This window comes from Malus domestica, chromosome 15 (assembly GCF_042453785.1).
Source record: "Malus domestica chromosome 15, GDT2T_hap1".
NCBI classification, from domain to species: Eukaryota; Viridiplantae; Streptophyta; class Magnoliopsida; order Rosales; family Rosaceae; genus Malus; species Malus domestica.
Window position 1 is genome coordinate 27,831,063 of NC_091675.1, and position 10,115 is coordinate 27,841,177.

Consider the following 10,115-nt stretch of genomic DNA (forward strand, 5'->3'; position numbering starts at 1 on the left):
GACTATATAGTTGCCTTAGGGCCTTAGGATGATTATGAACCTTTGATTAGATCCAACACGAGCCTTGTGTTGAATCTCGGTCTAGGGATGGTGATTGATTTTAGTTACGCGTTTAATCACATTAAGGCGTGTTGTCTTATTGGGCGTTGGACCCGCTACTCCATTTTCATGCATATCAAATAAAACGAGAAAGGAGTACTTCAAAGTAAAGATGAGCTTATTGAAGGAAAAAATTTGTCCTAGCTAAGAACAAGTAAGAACATTTGAATACATATGCAAACTTTTAACACATTAAAGTAGGCATGCATTAAAAAACAATTCATAAAACCCATGACTTTCAAAGCCTAGTAAATGGTGAACCATAAGACTCTTTAACAACATTAAAGAGAAGGTAAGATTTAGAGATTTATTACCCTTGAAGCTCATCCTTGTTTACACAAGGGATTCACCCAAGTGGAGGGCCTTCAAGTCACCTCCTAGTTCCTTGGATCTTCCTTATGATTTCCTTCCCTTTTGTGCTCCTTTGCTCCTTGAGGATGTAAGGAAAGGATCTCCAAAAACACCAAAGGTTTGGTGTCTCTAAGTCTCCACACCAAGGATGAGGTGTGAAGATGAAATGGATGACTTAGAGAAGGAAAGATTGCTAGCTAAATCCTCTCTAAGTGGCCGGCCTCCTTGTAGAGAAAAGAGAGAAAATGTTTCACCTCTTTGCCTCAAAGAAAACCCTAATGAGAAATAAAGCTATAAAGTTGATTTTATACTTCATTTCAAGTGAGTGGCAAACTTGTAATTAATCCAAGTTTGCAATCATCACCCTTATGGCCGGCCTTACTTAAATGATTGGGCTTATTGCCCATTTTGTTTTAGTTGTCATACAACTTGAACATAATGGGCCTTGTGGACCAAAACACTTTTGGGCCCCGAAACCCAAAACCAACTTAAAAGCCCAATATGAACCTTTCGTTAAATTAATTAACTAATTAATTAATCTTGACCATTTTTCAATTAAACCATTTAATTGCATATCCATTTCATTTATTTCTTCACTTTCATCCTTACTCGGTGTACGATCCATTAGGTTCCAATTAGCGAGGCAGTAGGCGATTGTTACTTTTAACGATCGATTATGAATTGAAACTACATTTCAATTCTCCCTTTGATTAAGATTAGTGTTTGTTAATCTTCAGGGCTTCCACAAACCATGAGTGACACCTAGTAGCATGTCATAGTTACCCAAGCTAAGTAGAATTGGTTGGAGAACCTATCCAGTTACAACTACAACGCAATACGGTCATTCTCTAATACAATACTCTTAATCACATTGTTTGAATGATAGTTTGTTTCATGTCTACTATCCAATGTGATACTTCTCTATATGATTCAATTGAATATGATTTGGAACAAATTTCCTAAGTCATATTCATATGCTTTGGCCAAAGACTCTCGAATCATATCTTAGAGTATTCTCCTTCCACCATGGAAGGTTAGAGATCCCTTGTTGTGCATTCATATGCCTACATGACTAGATAGCTTGACCCCAACAATGCCGTGGACACTCTCAATGGAATGCCTTTGACATGATCAAAGATCAAGGACCTAACCATTAGACATCTATGATGCCTCAGGTCAAAGGACTACTTTGCATATTGCAACTTACGAGTTCTTACATGACTTGTATGTTCGAACTCTCTTTTGATCGTTGTTCAGTGTACTCGATTACTCTTTCGAGCACCTATGTGTTTGTCTTAGTGTCAAACACTAAATGACTTGAGACTAGTCATACTCACGCTTGAGTCGACATAACACATACTAACCTTAGCGGATTGTCAATGCCCAATTGGCAATCCTATGGCCAGGAACGTTTTAGGAATGAACATAAGAGAAAGGTCTCGTTAATCTAACTTACTTAAATCACTTCTCTCTTAGATCAAATGCATTCCTTGGATTCCCTTATTGCTTAAACACATGATACAATAAATAATGATTAACAATAAGCTTTGCCTTTCATTAAACATATAAAAGTTTAATACAATAAGTATTCCAAAAGCTATTACATCAAATGAGTGGCTTTGTGGGCATACTTCCAACACTTATGCTCTTTACAACATTTGATCAAAACAAATTACTTTAAAGTAAAGAAGAGCTTATGCTCTTTTACAACATTTGATCATATCAAATTACAACCAAAATCTAATCTACACATTCCCATGGTTCAAACAAATTTGAAACGGCCTTTCACATAGCTCAATTATATTAGGCTTAGGTTCATAATCACCCTTTAATTAATTAACACTTTAACTAATTAAATTGAATGCAACATTTTCATTTGGTTTTTTGTATCCATAAAATTGATTTAAATGGAGCTAAATGAAATGAAAATTCAATTCTCATTTAAAGAGACAAAACTATTTTGTTCTCAACCTAATTTGGGCCAAAATGCAATAACCTCAACTTTTTGGGCTATGTTGCAAAACTTAAACTTTTGAGCTCATTTTGTAAAAACACAAAAGTCCATTACTTCATGTAATTACAACTAGAACCCAAAAATTTCAACAAATTCAAAAACTTCATTAAAGGAGCAAAACAATTTGTCCTTTAATGATTTTGGGCCTCTACGTAAAAACGTAAACTTTTGGGCCAAAGTGCAAATACACAAAAGTATCAAAACTTTATGTAATTGCATAAAAGCCCCAAAAGTACTCCCATTGAGGGAGTGGCCGGTTTTGGAGAGGTGAAAGGAGTGATGTGTGTGTTGATTGGTAAGTTAGACATAAAGCATGCAAGTGGTGCAAGTGGTGTGTGTGAAAGGGAATTAATCCTTACACACCCACCAATAATTCCATCACCTTTCTAAACAAATATCTAATATATTTAAACATATGAAAAACATAAAACATAAACTTTATGAAATAAATCAAAACTTTGAATCAAAACACCAAACTTTTTGTTCTTGGCAAAAATGTCAAGAACAATTAAGAACACTCATGAAAAACTCAAAAAATTTCCATGAACATTTTTCACCCAAAAACATCCCAAAACCATTCAAACTTAAGGGAAATAACATATAACCAAACTAGGGTACAGAGGGTTCCAAAAGTTACTTGAAAACACTCTTAACAAGTCAAACATGAACCCAAAAATCCACCCTTTGGATTTGGCCGAATTTTCCCAAAAACATGGCACCAAATTTTAGCTCCAATATTCATGCTCATATGAACTACATCTACAACATTTGAGATGGCAAATTTTCTAACAAAATTTACATTCAAAGAAACAAGAATAAAGCTTGTAACATATTACAACATTTAAATCAAAGACTATGAACTACAAAACCCAAAAGGATTCACCAACTACTAGACCTAGGCTCTGATACCACTTGAAGGAAATTTTGTGAAAACATGTTCATTTGAATAACATTTATAGCATGCAATTAACAATTAAAAGGTGGAATCATGCTTGTATGCACTCAAAAACAAAACATTACCCATGAAATTCAAAGCCTAGTAGATTGGTGAACCTTGACTCAACTTAAAACAACATTTGTTAGTTGAGAAATTATACCTTTGTAGATTCCTCTTTGCATAAGCAAAGGCTAATCACCCAAAGAGAGGGCCTTCATTCCTTGCATCTTACATCTATGGATTTGGATGGATGAAATGGTTCTCCAAGTTCCCAAAATTGAGAACCTCTAAGTCTCTTCACCAATGTTAGATTGGAGAAGAAATGAGTGACCTTGGAGTAGTAGGATTGCTAGTTAAACCCTCCAAGGAGGCCAACCACTTTAGAGAGAAAGGAGAGCTTATGTTCTCATCCTTTCCCCAAAAGAAAACCCTAAATGAATTTTGGCTATAAAGTCATATTTATACCTTAATTCATTGGAGTGGCAAACTTGTAAATAAGTCCAAAACTCACTCCATCTCTAAATGGCCGGCCTTAGGGTATTATTGGGCTAATTGGGCCTTTGTGAATCATTATTCATTAAGTTGTCATACAACTTAAGTCAATGGGCTTGACGTTCGAAGCCCATTGGGCCTTAAGGTCCAAAACTATCCCGAGGTCTTTAACGAACTTATTCGTTTGATTAATTAACATATTAATTAATCCTTGCCATAAATAATTAAACCATTTAATTATTCTTACTCATCTCCATTGTTTCTTCAATCTCCACCTTACACGGTGTACGATCCATTAGGTTCCTTTTAGCGAGGCAGTGGGCGGTTAAAACCATTTCAAATCGATTGTGAATTGAAACTTACTTTCAATTCTCCCTTTAGTGATTATACACGTTTAGGGCTTCCACAAACCATGAGTGACACCTAGCAGTATATCATGGTTACCCAAGCTAATCAGAAGAGGTGGAGAACCTATTCAATTTAGGATTACAAATGCAATACGGTCTTTCTCTAATACAATACTCTTGACCACATTGTTTGGTTTGATAGTTTATTCATGTCTACTATCCAATGTGATTCGTGTGCTTATATGATTACCTTGAATGTGATTTGGAACGACTTCCTAAATCTCATTCATACTCTGGCCAGAGATTCTTAATCATATCATAGAGTATTCTCCCTCAAACAGTTTGAAGGTTAGAGATCCCTTGTTGCGCATTCACTTGCCTCTATGACTAAGTGGCTTAACCCCAACTATGCCGTGGACACCCGCGAATGGAGTGACTTTGACATAATCAAAGATCAAGGACCTAACCACAAGACAACTATGATGCCTCAGGTCAAATGACTACTTTGCATTATCCCAACCATGAGTTCTCATCTGACATGAGTATGAGAACTCTTCGTTGATCGTGTTCAGTGGACTCATTGGCTATTGAGCACCTACGTACTTGTCTTGGTGTCAGTCACACCAATGACTCGAGACCAGTCACTCTCCATGGGAGAAGACACAGCACGTACTGATCTTAACGGACTGTTAATGCCCAATTGGCAATCTTATGATCAGGAACGTTTAGGATATGTATACGAAAGAGAATGGTCTCATAAATCTAACTTGTTTAAATTACATTCTCCTAATTGCATATTCCTTTGACTTATCATCTAAGCATATAACATTTATATGAGATGGCTTAAAACAATAATCTTTGCCCTTGATATTAAACTAGATTAGTTTAACATGTGAAACGTCCGTAAAGTATCATCACATGATTGGCTTTAGGGCACATTTCCAATAGGTACAACAGATAAACTTGTTGTACTAGTAAAATATGAAGGTCTCGTGTTCTCCCCTCCGTAGACTCGCCTCTCCTCGGCCTGTAAAATGGAGGATGAGGGTGTTGTAGTTGAGAAAATTCTTATGCATTTTCTGAACTTCCTCTTTTGAAGGCTCTTGACCTTCTTGGCTCAACGTCTCAACGACCCGTTCGTCGAATAGTACCTTGAGGTCGAGGTTTGATGGGCATCCAATAAGGCCAGCGTCTATTGGAATGCCAGAAGGAGAAGTCCAGAGGATAGCAAAGATGTAGAGGATGGTGGGGGTGATAAGGCCGAATGGAAGGACCATGGTGTTGTTGGCCGAGCACCAGAGGCTTAGAGCTACCATAAGGAGTTCTTTATCCATGGTAATTTCCATGGTCGAAAGCTTAATGGCATCGTGAAAGTCGAGAGCCTCCCACTCTTTACAAAAGAATTTTCCATCCGTACGACCCAGGCCGTCCAATTCGCGTTGGTCGAGGGCCAGGCTCCTTGAGGCTTTGTCAGGCACCACTTCGACCAATCAAATCTTTGCAGCAAATATGCTAGGCAGTGTTCTTTGAATATGATGGTGATGGACGATGGCACTGTGTCTTTAAAGAGTGGTCCCAGGATTTGATGAGTAGTGTTTAGGTCACTTTCGAAATGCAGAGTCTTGATGGCATTCCGATCGATAAAGTCTTTGCACTTGTTGCACTCGTTGGAAAGCTGACAGATGAAGGGGGCCATTGATGAAGGCTTAAAGATTTCTTAGGTGAAAGCTTAAGATTTTATGGGTTTTGAAAGTTTTGAAAGCAAAGTGGCAAGAAAGTTTCAAGGGTTTTGGAAAGCGTAAGGTACGAATGGAAAGGATTCGGGTATTTATAGGCATTTGGGAAGGAAGGCTAAACGTTTGATTTTCAAAATTAAGGATAGAATCGAGCAGGCAAGTTGCTAATCCTTGTACATATTCAGAAAATCTAGGCGAAAATACCGAGGTTTTCGCGGTTTGAGGACTCACGATTGCGTGTTGCGGATGGTTTAGTGCAAGAGAGATGTTTCGGCGGTCGCATGTTTTCGAGGGTCATGATTAAGGGCTGCTAGGTTAACTAGGGGACAGACATGTGGCATGAGGGTTAGGAAATCGAGGTTGTGGGGTTATGTCTTATAAATGCGCATGGTAGTATTTCTCAAGAGGATTTAATGATTGTCTTTAGGTCGGTTTCACTTCTTCAAGGTCGAGGCTCGAACTAAGGAGTGTAGGTCGATGACCTCAAAAGCGAGAGGGCAATGTTTGGGCCCAAAATATTGGTTTGGGCCGAGTTTATAATTGTTCTCAATCTAGATATGGTGCTTAGGAGTCGCTGGGGGTCATCCGGCTTATGGGCCACATAGCCAAGGCCGGCCGTGTCCTATTAGGAGTTCATGGGTGGTTGAATCCTGATACAAGAAACAGTTTTGATAGGATAAGGATGTAGAAGTTTGGGATTGAATGCGGCCTGATAAGGGGGTTGAGTTCAAAGTCCTAGTAGGAGTAGGAGTGGCCGAGATAAGGTTAGATAGGGGGAATGCGTTCTAGTTCGAGTATGGTTGTGATTCGATCGAAAGCAGGCTGACTGCTATAAATAGAGGGAGGAGGACATCATTAAAACCCCCTCCAATTCAACACACAAACTACCCTGCGTAAACCCTCGCTTTCCCGAAACTTCTTAACAACCTTGAGATTTTTATTTTCTTTTTTCGTCGACACATCTTCAATTTGGATAAACAGTACTGTGAAGGCAACCGACGAACATCTTCAGTTTGGATAAACAACACTGTTGCGTAGAATCAGCTGATCGCGAAGTACCTTCAGTTTGGATAAACAGCACTGCGTCGAGGTCGACTGGTTATCTATCTAAGTCTCGCTCGAGAAAGATTTTTGAGTCCTTATTGGTAGAGGTCATCTCATTAGCCTTCTCGGCGAAGTGAGGTGTTACGAATTACTGGGCTCGGCACATTGAACACCGAGTTGTTTATGATTGGTTATTCACAAGTAGGTTTTAGAGTTCGGCATTCTGACGGCCGAACCATTTTCACAATCAAGACGTACATTTGTTTTGAGTACTTGTGCCCATATAGTCTGGTGTCGATTCGACGTACTTATACTTTAACGAATATAATCATTGTGACCGAATCTGATGCCGATGATTTGTGAACTTCGCAGAACTAGTAGCTTTGTCTTCAAGCTTTAGAACCCGAAGGCCGAGAGTGTTCCTTCGTCGGTCGCAGTCGCAAGATCGAGAAGTCAGCCACGCGCTCAACGCAACATCAACATATTTCACTCCTCGACCGAGCTCGGCTGACGAGTTGGGACGCCCCACATACAACCAAAGGACGTAGTTAGCTCATAGTTACTCGGCCTGTGCACTACGTAGGCTTGATAGTTTTTAGGGTCAACAATAATAAACGTTATTTTGTCAAACTCTCAGTCTAAACGCCACACTACATAGGTTTTTGCTCCTAAGTGTGATGTGTGTTGTTCATATTCACAACATCACAACTGTCTTGTGATGTATGTGTTGTTGAGATTCACAGTCTTAACACGAAACTAGTACGTAGGTCAGAGTTTCACATTAATTGAAAGCATTGGCACGAAACTAGCGTGACTATCTTGTGATGTACTGTATGTGTAGTTAAGAAAAATACAGAAGGTTCGTATCTTAAAAGGGAAATTATTTATTCTCCCTCTTTCTCCCTACCTATGCACACACTCTCTTATTTATATATTTATTTATTTATTTATGACATTTGGAAGCAAAAAAAAAAAAAAAATCAAGGATACAAAAAAATTAGGATATATATGAATTAGAATAAGGAGACATACGTTTTTAGACACATTTTGACATGCATTTTCATATGCATATTCTAGGGCCCAATTCGTAATATATTGCAACGATCCAAACCTTTAGTATATTATTCATATATAGATCATCATTTGCAAAAAATATAACATTAAAAAAAATTAGACAAATCCAAAACCAATAAGACATTCATTTTATAGTGAAGAAAATGAACAAATACGACACTAAAAATAATAATAATCAAACAATCATATGATTTCTGATTTGGGTAATTCATGGAACACATGATCTTTGAAGTAAAGATAAAAGATAAACATTTGGATAGTTAAAATACATTACAGAGTGGACCCTACAAAAATATGTATCATAAGTATGTGTCCCTCAATTCTCATCCTATCTATATACCTTATCGGTATATATGCAGAAGGAGAAACATGATGGGCATATCATGTCATGTCATACAAATATATATTATATGTAGAATTATCAGAGAGAGCCAAAGGCTGACGTCCAACACAATCGATATTATCTCTAACTTGGTAATTACTACCTGCACAATCTATCATGTGTAGAATTTTATCACAAAAATCTTGGTGTTAATTAGAATGGGGTTAAAGATATTTAAACTTCTTTTCTCATAGAGATGGCCGTTGTGGGACACTATATATAGCAGTATATTTGTGTACGTGGTTGCATATTATTATTGGGTGTGGCACCTATCTCAAACACAAGTCCGCATAGACCAGAGCAAGTAGGACCACCAGTAAGCCAGAGAAAAAGAGGATCATCTCTTGGGTTCCTTTCGGTTCAATCAAGTAATAGAAGAGCTACTCATCTTCTTTCTCATCAACCCCAATATACCTACAATTAATACACAAATGTGCTGAAAATTTGGTGTTCTTACAGATTTATGGATTATTTATTATTAATATTGATAGATGTTCACTTGATCATTTCGTAACCGATAAATGAATGGTCACGTACTAGTTGATTTTGGTATCAAAGGAGAAGAATAAATGAACGTGCTTTTAATGTTTAATCTGAACTCTACATATTCAAGATTGGGCGACTATGAAATTCTTGGTTATCGGGTGACTAAGAGAACGAGAATCTATTATTATATATTACACCAAAATAATAGCAAATTATGCAGTAAATGAAGAACAAAGACTGAAATTTTCAATCAGTAGAAGATGAAAGATTACTCACCCAATTTCTAGTTTGAAGGAAAGAGAACCATGGAATCCTGGTAGGGTTTTGATAATGGCACTGCAAGAAACCAGCTGTGGCTTTGAGAAAAGAAGCAGCACAAATATCGTATGCAAACAAAGCCACCTGAAATATTTGGCAAAAATAAACTTTCCCAGCATGCTCTCAAAAAGTAGTGCTTCCATTTTTTTTTTTCTTTTCATGGTGTTTTTTGGGGGAATGGATTCGCTTATGAGCTTAGGAGGCTGAGCTTCTTAAGCAAATCACACAGGCCGTTAGATTTTGATCAAACGGCTACAAACATGGAGCTCCTCTAAAAGTTATAATAATTGTAGCCCTTGGATCAAAATCCAATGACCCATATAATTTACTCGGGAGGCTTAGTCTCCTAGGCTTAGGAGGGGATCCGTTCCCCTGTTTGGGCGCGCTATCAAACTGTATATGTATTTCAGTGTTGTTTTAGTTGCATGGCCGATGCCACATGTTCGTACTTTGTTCTACGTTTCTGCTGAAGTCTGAACGGTAACATAAATGCTGCACAAGAAAAGTTTTTTTCAGTCAGTCGGAAACACGATCCAACACACAAATATCATAATACATTAAAAATTAATATTTTAAATTTCTAACTAATTGTATTAGTACACATGTATCAAACTGTGTCTTCGATATATTCATAATGCAGTGTCTATTAGTATGACTTCCGTGTTGGACTCATTTTACATAAAAAATGCGTGTTCATGTCTATTTCCTAATATTTGATCTAGAGCATGTACTCTTTTCGTTTTTTCACGTAAATTCTTTCGAGAAGATATTTTACCACGAGGAAGATTCTTTCCCCTCCTAATCTCTGTTCTCTTCCCTTCTCTCTTATTTGAAC

At 37.6% G+C, this 10,115-nt stretch overlaps 1 long non-coding RNA gene across 1 annotated transcript; it reads right to left on the reverse strand.

Annotated features, from left to right (window-relative positions):
• Positions 1-8,538: 8,538 nt before the first annotated feature.
• On the reverse strand, positions 8,539-9,856 carry LOC114821361 (uncharacterized). Its single transcript, XR_011576508.1, has 2 exons — positions 9,239-9,856; positions 8,539-8,890 (listed from the first exon to the last, which is right to left on the reverse strand). It is a non-coding gene; the product is annotated as an uncharacterized lncRNA (long non-coding RNA).
• Positions 9,857-10,115: the final 259 nt, after the last annotated feature.